The sequence below is a fragment of the Pseudorasbora parva genome, chromosome 19 (genome assembly GCF_024679245.1).
Source record: "Pseudorasbora parva isolate DD20220531a chromosome 19, ASM2467924v1, whole genome shotgun sequence".
Taxonomy (NCBI): domain Eukaryota; kingdom Metazoa; phylum Chordata; class Actinopteri; order Cypriniformes; family Gobionidae; genus Pseudorasbora; species Pseudorasbora parva.
The window spans coordinates 26,382,140-26,395,277 of NC_090190.1; the positions used below are offsets into that span (position 1 = coordinate 26,382,140).

Sequence of the window (13,138 nt, forward strand, 5' to 3'; positions counted from 1 at the left end):
AGTCGTACAACCAATGGTGCCTCCCCAGAGGTCCCTCACCTAACGGTGTGTGGAAAGCCCCTATCGCTGCCACATACACCTTAAGTGTGGACGGGGTAACCCGGCAGAGACCCGATATTGGAGAAACTCCAGTACTGAAGCCACTGCGCAGTTAACTGGATTTACCTCACGGTCCCTACACCAAGTGGAAACACCTTCCACTTCAGGTTGTACAGCCTCCTGTGGGAAGGAGCCCTAGAGCTGAGGGTCTCAACGACGCATGCTGACAGACTCTCCTCTATGAGCTGTGCCCCCTCAGGGGCCAGACCCATAGGTTCCATAACTCCGGCTGGGGGTGGTATCGTGCCCCCTGCCTGAGTCAGCAGATCCCTTCTCAAAGGAATCCGCCCTGGAAGGTCGTCTAGCAGAACTAAGATGTCGGAGAACCCTACTCTGGACGGCCACCGGGGTGCTAACAATAGCAGGCGGATGCCTTCCCGGCGGACCCGGTCCAGAACTCCCGGGAGCAGAGCGATCGGGGAAATGCGTACAGACGCAGCCTTGGCCACGTCTGTGACATGGCATCCAGGCCCAATGGAGCCGGATGCCTCCAATCCCCGGGCCTCAGCCCCTGCCTCGACAGGATGTCTGCTCCCTGATACTGGTCCCCAGGGATTCTAAGTGACAACAGTTTCCCTTGGGACCACAGGAGGACCTGATGCGCCAGTCTGCACAGAGGGCACGATCTCAGACCCCCCTGACGATTTAGATACGATACCACGGCAGTGCTGTCGGATCGTATCAGGACATGGTGGCTGCGGAGGTCCGGGAGAAAGCTCCTCAGAGCCTTCTAGACCGCCAGCATTTCCAGGCAGTAGATGTGCCAGGATGAATGCCGGGTCCCCACGGACCTCTCAAGCGGCCTTCCATGACCGTGCCGCAGCCAGTAAGGATGCATCTGTTGAACGGTTTCCGGCAACATGATGCTCCCAACACTAGCCCTAGGGACAGAAACCAAGGTTTCTTCCATATGACGAGGGAACGAACAAACGCATGTATGCGTTACCCTGCTACGGAAGGGCTTGGTCTTCAGCCACCACTGTAGGGGTCTCATGTGGAGCAGGCCGAGCGGAATCACGCTGGACGCTACTGCCATGATACCCAGCAGTCTCTGGAACTGCTTCACAGTGAGGCTGCGGCCTAGCTCTACTCCAGAGACCTCCGCCAGTATGGACTCGATACGTGCAGGGACCATAGCGCCTGCCTCGTTGTAAGTCTCATACGACTCCCAGGAACGTAGTCCCTTGGGAGGGCGTCAACACTGTGTTGAGTCCCCACCCCCAAGCACCTCATATGGGCCAGAACGACACCTCGATGCCGAACCGCCCTATCGTACGACCTGGCCAGAATGAGCCAGTCGTCGATAACTGAGTACATGATGCCTTAGAGTCTAAACACTGCATGAAAAAAGGTGTATCCGGACCCGTATACTCCTGTATACACTGCTGAAATTCGGAAGAATCCGGGAGTATACTGGCCGGATAGGTTAAATTCCATGGATCGGTATATATCCGTATACATCCGGAATGATACCAAATCGGATGTATGTTGTGGCCGTATACTTCCATGCTACAGCCATTTGTTGCCATGGCAAGTAATCCCATCAGGTTTTTTCAGGAGACATTTTCACACCTCTGAGCAGCTTTGCCTCCCATCCCCTATTGGCCTTTCAACTCAAACTGGATTGGTTGTTCTTTTAAAACCACTCCCAAAACCCAAACTGCTATTGGAGGACAGGGCACATTGAAAACCCAGTAAAGTAATTTTATTGGTTACTTTTAAAACTTAGCCCGCCCTTGGCCTTATAGCAAAGTCATTTGATTGGTTACTTTTAAAACTTAGCCCGCCCTAGGCCTTATAGTTTAGTGATTTGATTGGTTATAGGTCAGCTATGCAGATACTGCTCATACACCATAAACCCCACCCCCCTCTCTCCCCAAAGGAAAAAAAACACACAAAAAACAATTTAGGAAAATATGGAATATTTATTAAGGTACATAAAACATTACCAAGAGCATTTTAAACAAGCACAAGAATAGAATGGAGAAACAGAAACAAGTGAACAAAATGTATTTAAAAGGGATGAAAATGTAAAGAACAAAAAACAAAAATAAAGGCATTTAAAAGGAACAAATAAACAATATAAATATAACTATATAAAATAAACATAAGTTAAAATGAAAGGGTAAAAAAGGCATGAAAAATAAAATTAACACAACATATTTAAAAGTTGGCGATATAAAGAAATAAATACACAGTGTATCTAAAATGTAACATTATAAAATGAGACAATGCAAAAATGTAAACATTATAAAATTAGAACCAGAATGTTAAAAAAAGGTTATATAATATACATAAATGTTCTAAGTAAACAATAAAAATAAGTATAAAAAAAAAAAACTCCCAAAGAGCATTGTAAACATATATTATAAAATAAATGGGGGAAAAAAAGTGAGCAAATTCTATTTAAAGGACGGCGATGTAAAGGAATAAAAGAAAAAAAATGCATATAATATATGTTCTAAGTAAACAATATATATAAGTGGAAACATTTCCAAAGAGCATTGTAAAAATACATTATAATGATGCACTGATGATGTGACGTGTAGCATGGGTCAGCCTCTAGCCTGGTTCGTAGCACTTGGCAGAGCGCAGACAACCGTGGTTCTGTTTGGTGGAGACCTCACCATACACACTGGCCTTCCATTAACATCATCTTCATCAGACATCTGCTCTGTTGCGTTCTCTCACAGGCAGAGGTGGGTAGTAACGAATTACATTTACTTCGTTACATTTACTTGAGTACATTTTTTGGGTAACTTGTACTTTTAGAGTATATTTAAAAATGGGTACTTTTACTTTTACTCAAGTACATTTCTTGTGAAAAAACTGTACTTTTACTTAGTTACATTCGGTGGCGTTCCTCCGCTACTGTCAATGGTGATAATTAATTATATATTTTAAAATAAGTTATGACTTGTTCGCAAGTCTCGCGAAACGTTGGAGAGGCTGCTTCGCGAGAGGTGGATACGCATCACCCGCATAAAATTAGCACGCGTTTAGTCAGAAGATGATGGCCGAAGCAGAGGGAGATGTGTGTGAGCGGCAGATCAACCGTACGTGGCCTCAAGTTCAGCCTGTTTTCAGTCCAAGATGTCAAAAAGAACAGTTTCATAATTTAATGCATGCTGTGTGCACCAATATGAACTGACATCTCAGCATACAATAATTCCAGCTCCAACCTGAGAAAGCAGTGGTAAGTGTAACAATGATGCCTATATTTGAACACTATTAATGGTAATTTGGTAACTATGGGCACTTTTCCTTTATTGTAATACTATTTCACACACTGTCCGAGTGTTTTCCTTATATGCGCTCTTGTGCAAGCATTGACAAATCGTTTGAATCCTCCGAACACACGTCCACAAACAAACGTTCACATCTGCACATTTACATATCTTTTTTTTCCTCATAAAACGAGCAACCTCATTGGCAAAATGTACCTGTGGCAATGTTTGTGCAAACCACAAAATACGTACCAATACACACTGCAGAAATTCCAACAGAAATGAACACTATAGGCAGAAAAACTGCATTTTTTTAGTCTATGGTTTGTAAACTAAAACATTTTGAATTTTGCGTCACAGCTCCATGTTCTGCTTTTCTGATTCACCAGATTTGCTCGATAGCTCAGCTGATACAGATTTGTATTTGCAATGCGAAAAGCTTGAGAACGAACCCCGTGAAGAACGAGTCATGATAAAAGAGCTCAAAGACGAGTTCTAAACACAAGCTAAAAATACATGGACACAATTTTATTTTTGTCACATTTGCTTTTGTTAACACTTTCGGGTAGGTTTAGTGTGGGTGTACGTTAAAAACACAACGTAACAAAACATGTCAGATTCACGCAAATCTGTTCTGGAAAAAAATAAGCTTTTAGCGCCACCCAGTGGACATTTCACTTTGAAACTGTCGCAATATGTACGTATTGGTACATATTTTGTGGTTTGCATAAACGTTGCCATAGGTACTGATGGATCAGGCTAAAAACGAAACAAATTGAATAGCCTAATGTGACATCTTGCATTTATACACATATCCGGACAGACAACAGTCTGCAGTGTATATATACATTTAAAAATGGGACTCTATTTTTAAGAATGCATATACTTATGAAAATATAAGAACAAAGTATGTTTTAAAAAGAGCTGTGGTTAGCCCAGCACACCATTAATTTACACTGTTTAACCATTAAACACACACACACACACACACACACACACATATATATATATATATATATATATATATATATATATATGTGGAGGTGTGTGAAAGCTCTCTAAGTAGTCTGAAATTCAGGGTTTTTGGATCTTATCAATCAGATCGAAAGTAACTAGTAACTAAGTACTTGAGTAGTTTTTTCATCTAATACTTTTTTACTCTTACTCAAGTAACTATTACGATTGTTACTTTTACTTTTACTTGAGTAAATATTTCCGTAAGTACTTGTACTTTTACTTGAGTAAAGATTTTGGCTACTCTACCCACCTCTGCTCACAGGTCTCTTTCTGCGTTAGCTTGTACAACCCTGGACCTGGTCTCCAGCAACTGCAAAACATGACAGTAATTTAACCACTAAAACACAGACTGTGTTTACATGTGCAACAATAATGCAACTATGTATTCTAAGAGTAAGGTCTTAATCGCTGGAAGATGCTCACATGACAAGAGCAGAACTCTTCACTCCAGTTTACAGGCAATTTGCATTATTCACTAATGAGTATGGTTATGTCACACTCAGATTTGATCAAAGTATTGGGTTTAATGTATAAGTTTAATCACAATATGGACAAAATCAATCTCCTAAAGAGAAAATAAATGCTTAGCAAGTTTCGTAACTTACCCTTCACTTTCTTTGACGGTTCTTTGCCATGTTCTTCATAGTGTGTCTTTTTTTGGGCCTTTTCAGGCTGAGCCACAGAATACTTCCTCCGTGGTGTCTCAATATGTCTTGCAACCTGCTGAATAAATCATATATAATTGTAATACCAATAAAAGTAAGCAAAACAAAGCACACATAGTAAATATTAATATAAAATTACATAAAAAATAATACAATCTTTAAGATTACCTTTTACACATTCAGGGTCAACATCTGTAAAAGTTGTACTTAATTCTTCAAAGGAAAATCAATCAATCAATCAACTTTATTTATATAGCGCTTTTACAATCACGATTGTGTCAAAGCAGCTTCACAGTGTCAAACAGGATAATATTGCGACAAAATTAGATTTGGCTGTACAGTCGTACTGGAACAGTGATGTTATCAGCTTATTTTAATTTATCATATAGCGACAATGTTGGCAGATCAGTATTATAGTTTATAGAATTAAATAAGACCTAATTCATATATTTTATTTGTATAATAAGTTGAATAACTTTAATCGTATTTTTAGTGTCCCCAACTGAGCAAGCCAAGCCAAAGGCGACAGTGGCAAGGAACCAAAACTCCATCAGGGCGTGATGGAGAAAAATAAACCTTGGGAGAAACCAGACTCAGTCGGGGTGCCAGTTCTCCTCTGGCCTATTAACACACCGTGTAAGATTATTATTCTGGCAACCTTACAGGTCGGAAATCATATTAGATCGGATTATTCCGGAAAATGGTCAAAGCGAGGTTGTGTGATGACTATTCTGGGGGGAAAAGTTGCAGTTATAATTAATGAAATTCAGTTTTGGCATTTCAAATCCATATGACGTTAGAAGTAGGTTAACCTAACATTTACAGTATACAATAAGCAGTCTTACCCAGTTTGTGGATCGTATTTGTGTGGGCTGTTCTCTGAATTGGGTTTCACACAAAGGCACCTTACAGATTCCTGTTAAGTTTGAAATTAAAATGCGTTTAAACGGATTCACAATCTGCAAGAACCACAATATTTTCAAGTTTGAATAAGATGGCCATCAAAGTAACCGCTGGAGACAAACACATAACGTTATTAGGCTAACGTTAATTGTAAGCCTACTTTGGTTTACAGGCACATTATATAACAATAACTGAACTTACCTCACGTTACGTGCCCTTTTAAATCTTTTCACTGTGTTGTTGTTAGGCTCTTCCAGTAAGTTAGTCCGTGCTGCTCATACTATTGCTCGAGAGAATAAAGACGCTGGAGAGCCTCTTTGAGAAGATCAGCCTGTTCATGCTGTGCAGATATTAAAGTAGTAAGCAGACGAGATATAGCATTCTGGCCGGAGATCAGCCGCTTCATCAAGGCATTCACAGTAACTGGGCTTGAGCTTGAGGCTGCATGTCCTCCTTTGTTCAGTGGAGTAGAAAAACTAAGGTTCCTTTTACTCTCCATATTAAATCTGTCGAAAATGATCGATTCCAAATCTCAACCAAACACCACAAAAAAACAACAATCCGTTCTCTGTACTTCCGGAAACAATGCGGAGGTTTCAACTTTCGCGCGCTTGAAACCCCATATGGAAAAGTCTCGCTAAAAACATGTGTGATTCTTATATGTTCCAACAGAAAACTATAAGGATCATATATGCTGCAAAAACCACATATACAAATTGTACAATATTTTTGTATGTTCAATCATATATGTCCTACACTGTAAAAAATATATATGGTGGATTGTGTTAAATACAACCCCTGCAAATCAGTGAGATTTTACTTTAGTAAATGAATTAGCAAGTAAAACGAATAAAAATGGGTAACCCTAACGCAAAGAAAATATTTCCTTATATATGTGAATGATAAATATATATTAAATTATTTAACTGCATATTAAAAATATACAGGATAAATATATTACAATATTTAATAATACATGAGGAATTGCTGCTTTCAATTTGAAAAATATGGGACAATATATTTATGTATGTCATTGTATTTGATGTGCATGTGATGATATACCCAAACATATATTGAACAAAATAAAAGGAACTGTAGTCCGTTACAGTTACTGAGAAAAAAAAGTGCTATTATAATACAGTTACTTATGAAAATGTTAACAATTACAAAGAGTTTTATATATAAGTCAAGCACACCGGCATGTTCCTAAATATTTAGCAAAGAGCTATAACTGCTGAAAAGTGCACCGACATTATTTTTAATAAAAGTAACAGTTTTATTGTTTTTTGGCCAAAAGTCAACCTCACTATCTCCACTATTTCAACCTATCTCCCTCTATTAAATTGAGCAAAAACACATGAAATAACAATTAATTTTAACATTTAACCTCCTTTCAATCAGAAGTAAAGCATGATGGGAAGTAGAAATGTGTTGTAACTCATTCTGTAAAAGTGTTTATATGTGTGTACCAGGGATGGAAATTAGCACCCGCCACCAGCCAAATGCGGGTGATTTTGCGTTGTGGCGGGTAAACTCGCTTCACCTACCGGCCACCGTGGCGGGTAAATAAAAATAGCACACTGTTTCCCCTCTATAAACTGTGTTCAGTGAATGCTAGTGCGGCCGCACTATGTATAGCCCCGTTTCCACCAAAATTACCCGGAACAATTTGTACCAGGAACTTTTTTACAGGAACTTTTCTCCCCCCCAGACCTGCAGCTGTCTGCGTTTCGACCGCGATAAAGTTCCGAGAAGATTAGGCAAATTACTCCGGTGATGTAGGACTGCACGCGACTGTTCCTCCAAGCCAGTGACGGACAAGGGCTGTCACTTTTTATTCGATATTCGAATATGCATTCGAAGATGACGTGAAATATCCGTAATCGAACTATAAATAAACTATCCGGTTTTTAAAGTGCCATGTAGCGCAATTTTTTTTTTTTTTTTACTGTCGGTGCGTTTACATGGAGCACTGTAATCAGTTTAAAAGTCCAATCTGAAGGAAAATGCTCCATATAAACACCTCAATCGTAATAAAAATGCCCAAACTGAATGAAATTGTAATCGTTTTGAGATGGGTGGATAAATCTTTTCATGAATCGATCAAACGAAACATTTCACCATGTAAATGACCTGACCGGATTACTTTTGAGTGTGCGTCCTTATGTGATAACAGCGCGCGCCCCACTGAAGAGCACACGTCGCGCTCATGCACCAAGCATGTTGACAAGAGAGGAAAATACATTTTTCTGAGGGATAATCTTTTTATTTCATAAGAAGTTATGAAGATAATGTTGGCATAATGACACTGTCTCTAAGCCTATGTAAGCAAACAATCAACTTCTTCAACTGCGCCTGACATTAGAATTAATTTTTTCTGAGATGATTATTACACTTTACAACAAATGAATAGCTTTTATAAAACCGTAAAGTCCTGGTGGCCGTTGAGAGTTGCTATGGCATCCGTAAACACATTCCAGGCGCTGGAGATGACGGCGTTGTAGATAATTGAATATATTCGAATGCCTTGCTTGATATTTGATATCCGTTCGAATTAGATTTTTTTCAAAAATGACAGCCCTAGCGGACAGTAATCATTTTTGTGTGTACCGATTGAAAGATTTAGTGGATAGTTATTATAAGCTATTTATTTGTTTAAATAATCATCTCAGAAAAAATAATAATTCTTCTGTCAGGCGCAGTTAAAGTAAAAAACTGCCTGGGGCAATATACGCTGTGTCATTACTCCAACATTATCTTCATTATCTTATAACTTACGAAATAAAAAGTTAACCCCTTAGAAAAATTAACTTTCCTCTCTTGTCAACATGAGCGCGGCGTGTAAGACTTTTAAAAATGCCGAGTTGAACCTAAATGCTGCGTGAGCTCAACCAATCAGCATGTTCAGCGCCCAAGTCCCGCCCTCGAAAGTTCCTGAACTTTGAAAAAGTACTACCCCGCGAGCAGGGCCGTTTGGAGGGGGAAATATTTACCCGGAACTTCATTTATACCCTGGTTCCTGCGGTCTAAACACACGAAGTACCACCCAAAGTTCCTAGTTCCTGGGTAAAGTTCCTGTGGTGGAAACGGGGCTTATGTCCGAATATGACCAGTTGTTTTCGCCGTCATTACCCGGATGTAGTGCCAGAAGCAGGGGCGTGGGACTGGGGGGATAAAGGGTACTGAGTAACCAGGGCCCGAGGCAGGGGGGGGGCCTTAGAAGTCAGTTTTCTATACATACACATACATGGTACGGGGGCCCAGCAAGATGGTTTGTACCCAGGGCCCAAAATTTGGTGCTACGCCCCTGGCCAGAAGACGCGAATAATAACCATAATAACTCGCGCGCACTGAGAGAAGATCCGTCACTGTCATCCGGAAGCGCGCACCCGTCTCACAGCGCGCAAATATTGAGTTCTCTTTCAAGTCTTGTGCTTAAACGGACAAACTCACACAAAAAGTATGCCAACATGTTCATCTTGATGAGAATTCTAGCAGACATAGTCTGAATATGCCTTAAGTGAACTTTATACAGTCGTGAAAGATGACGCATATCCCTCTATTAGGTCTTAAAGGGGCAGTAGCTTTTACTGCTATGTTTAATGTCAAACAAACGATAAGGACATCACTCACTGCTCTTGATTGAATAGCTTTTGTAAGTTTAATAAGGAATAATCTTTCATTTAAACAGTTAAATATGCAGTTATTTTACATTTTGATTACTTTATTACATTTCTGTAGGCTAGTAGACCTGTACATTATTATTTAATGTACACATGAGTGAGATCAAGTTAAACATTTTACTTTGAATTTTATTTTATACTGTTTGATGTTGCAATGTGCTAAATAAATATTTGCATAATTTGTAATTGATTTATTATTTGAAACTTTAATATTAATTAATGCAATTGCAATGCCTTGATTTTTAGTAAAGTTACTCAGTCATAGCATTAGCCATAAATGCAATGGATAATTGGCATAATTTCTTTTAGTGCTTCGGTTTCAGCCAATAATTTTTATTTCGATGCATCCCTACTGACAATGTTCTGCTCGGTATGTCGTCAACACGCTTCAGAAGATGCCAAAACTAGTAGTTTCATTGTTGGTACTAAAAACCTAAAACTGGAAGCCATAAAAGAATCATCCAAATGCCACATCCAGGTAAAAAAAAAAAAAAAAGAGAGAACATAGAGCCCTACTCATTTAATGAAATGTATATCAGTTCATGGTTTGTGTGTGTATAAGAGTGAAAAAATTTCAGTATTTCATTGAGATTTGAGATTAAATAAACAGCTTAAGTATTGTAGAGCTTGTAGTATTAATTTTCACATGCAGTTACACATTGTCGGTTAAAAACAAGAAAGTGGCTGGTAAAAACATGGAGTGGCTGGTAGATTTTGAAATCCACCAGCCCCAGTGGCCGGTGGACAAAAAAGTTAATTTCCATCCCTGGTGTGTACATGTATGCATTCACATTAATATGGGAAATTCAATATACAGTAAGGCTACACAATAAAGGATACAACTTAATGGATATTACATGTAATACTATTTATATCTTAATTACTTAATATTGTATGTGTTAAAATATAGCCATATTTTATAAATATAGTCAATATGCATACATTGCAGACAGTAGCTATATTAAAAAAGGCTTTAGTTTCCTTTATTCCTTTATATTTCCTTTAATATAGGCTATTTTGCATATAATTGCAGTATATTCCCATATATTTTGTTTCGTAATGTTCTACCTATACAAACTTTTTGTTAACAGTAATATCAGCAATATTTAAAAAATAATAATTAAACACTTAAAAATAGCCTTAGTTCTGTCATCGCAAACTGCGCATGCGTCAACGCGCCGCGGCCAGGAGGAAATCAATCGCGGGTTCTTGTTGTCTGCGTGATATGATTGCCTCCCAGCGGGACCGCGAAGTGTCGAGCTCCAGGTAAGATTTGTGTTTGTCATGTCGTTCTCAATGCAAATGATAACTTATTTAATGGGAAGATTTGCTAAAAGATTTGTAAATTGTTCGTTTGTGTTATCATGTCGGTGCCACCTTAGTGTTAGGTAATGTACAGGTAACGTTAAGCCTAATTATGCTGCGCACGTGCAAAAATTACAAGTATTTAATCTGCCAAAACAAGTGAAAAATGCTTATATTTGTACTAAAGTTATTAAACTATATGATTGGTCTCCTCATTTGTTAGTCCCTTTGAATGAAAGCGTCTGCTAAATGATCAAATGCAAAAAACGACTATTCTAGTTGTAACTATGTAATTTGGTAACTAAGTTAAACCCTAGAGCTCATGGTTTGCATAGATAACGTTATACAACGATTGTGTGTGACAGTGAAAGCTGTGTGACACTGACAAAAAGCAAAAGTTAGAATAAATGTGATGTGATTTGTTTACCGGTATGTTCCTTTTGTCATCATTAATAGTCTATTTTGTGCCAATTCACTTTAAAAGAGTTAATGTTTTAGTGAACTTGAGTTTGCAAATTGCTCTAATGTAGTTAAAATATAGCTAAAATATAAACTTCTATAATTTGCATTCATGTAACTGCAACATATATGAATCTAAATGATGTACAATATTACAATTTTGTAATAGAAAGTAAGTTACTGTATAAGAATATATTGTTATACTGAAAAAAACATTATATTGAAACGTGTTTCTAATATTCCTGTATGTAAATGGGGTGGTCAAGAAGATTTTCTTTTTCTTCCACAGAAAGATCTTCATGAAAGCATTTGAAGACCACGCAAGAAGAATAGGTTCAGCCGCAGACTGTTTCATCCCATGAGGACTGGTTCAGTTCTGAAGCGGAAGTGTTGAAGAAGTTTATGTAATGTGAGTTGTAAGACTTGAACTAATGTTAACAAATGAGACTTTATTGTAATGTGTTAACTAACATGAACTAACAATGAGCAATACATTATTACAGTATTTATTAAACTTTGTCAATTTTTAACGTTTAGTTCACCCAAAAATGTATGTTGTTAAAATGACCCTCATGTCGTTCCAAACCCATAAGACGTTCATTTATTTTCAGAACACAACAAATAAAGCTTTAATATGTGTACTATAATTACTATGTGAAATAAGTTAATATAGTAATTGATATAGATACTGCTATAGATATCCATATTTATAACCTTATTGACTAAAATAACTAGGGATGCACCGAATATTCGGCAACCGAAATTATTCGGCCGAAAATAGCCAAAAAAAGCACTTTCGGCATTCGGCCGAATAAGTAAAAAGGCCGAATAATTTTGGCCGAACAATGACGTTTTTAATGACGCGATCAAAAAGTAACCCACGTAGAGTGAGAGCTGCGTGCTTTATGCAGCAAACATGTCAGCAGTGTGGAAGCACTGTTTAGTGCTGAAATTTAGTGCTCATGTCATCGATGAGAAGAGGAACCGACTTTCATGTGAGAAAGCAGAGAAGCTACTTTTCATAAAGAAGAACCTGCCACTTTTCCTGAAGAAGTAGGCTAAGTAGGCTTATGTCTAAGACAGTTATTTATTTGTTGTGGGTTCATCCACATTTTTTGCACTATTCAATGCACATTAGTTGTTGTAGACATACAGAGTTACATTCTTTCAGCAGTCAGTTATAGGCCTAACATAGGCTATTCAAGAAGGGGGGCTTCTAAGATGGCCAAATAAAAATATATTTTTTATTTTACTAATTATTTATTTTAAGTTATGTTGTGCTTAGTTTGTATAATATCTGCTGGAATGTTAAAAAAAATCCAGTGTTAAATAAATATTTTGAAATTGTATTTTTGTTATTTGATTTATTTCTCTGAAAAGCAACACAAAATAGTAAAAAGCAAATTTTTACTATTTAATTATTGTAATGGTAAAAAAAAATTGCCAAATAAATGGAAAAAATGCGAAACACCGCGTTCGGTATTCGGCCTTCGGTCTTCGGCCAAGCATTTCATTATTATTCGGTTTCGGCTTCGGCCAAGAATTTCATTTCGGTGCATCCCTAAAAATAACCAGCTCATGGCAGACGACTTGCGACCAGAGAGTGACCTGAGTGATGCGATGTAGGAATAGCGTAAGCTTCAACGTCTCTCTGGGCAACAAAATCAAGCGCTTCTCTTTTATCGAATCCTCTTTAAATTCAAATTTGTGACTAGTGTTTTGTTTTCCTCTATTCTCTGCATAACCGCATTCATCAATACATCATGCTTCAGGTCAGAGG

The 13,138-nt window shown here is 38.2% G+C and overlaps 1 protein-coding gene and 1 long non-coding RNA gene across 4 annotated transcripts in view; both read right to left on the reverse strand.

Moving 5' to 3' along the window:
• Positions 1-13,138, reverse strand: part of qrfp (pyroglutamylated RFamide peptide) — a 97,752-nt gene that overhangs the window by 52,485 nt on the left and 32,129 nt on the right. Inside the window, exons 1-3 of one of the 3 annotated variants that reach the window (XM_067426454.1) lie at positions 5,177-5,205; positions 4,949-5,066; positions 4,594-4,653 (exon numbers count right to left, since the gene is read on the reverse strand). The exons of 1 other annotated variant lie outside the window; for it this stretch is intronic. The gene's annotated coding sequence lies outside the window, so the exon portion shown is untranslated. Of the gene's footprint in view, positions 1-4,593; positions 4,654-4,948; positions 5,067-5,176; positions 5,206-13,138 lie in introns of those variants that run through there. One more of the 3 variants, XM_067426456.1, reaches the window with a different exon arrangement.
• Positions 5,719-6,216, reverse strand: LOC137047766 (uncharacterized). The gene is made up of 3 exons (XR_010899242.1): positions 6,113-6,216; positions 5,854-5,924; positions 5,719-5,739 (listed from the first exon to the last, which is right to left on the reverse strand). It is a non-coding gene; the product is annotated as an uncharacterized lncRNA (long non-coding RNA).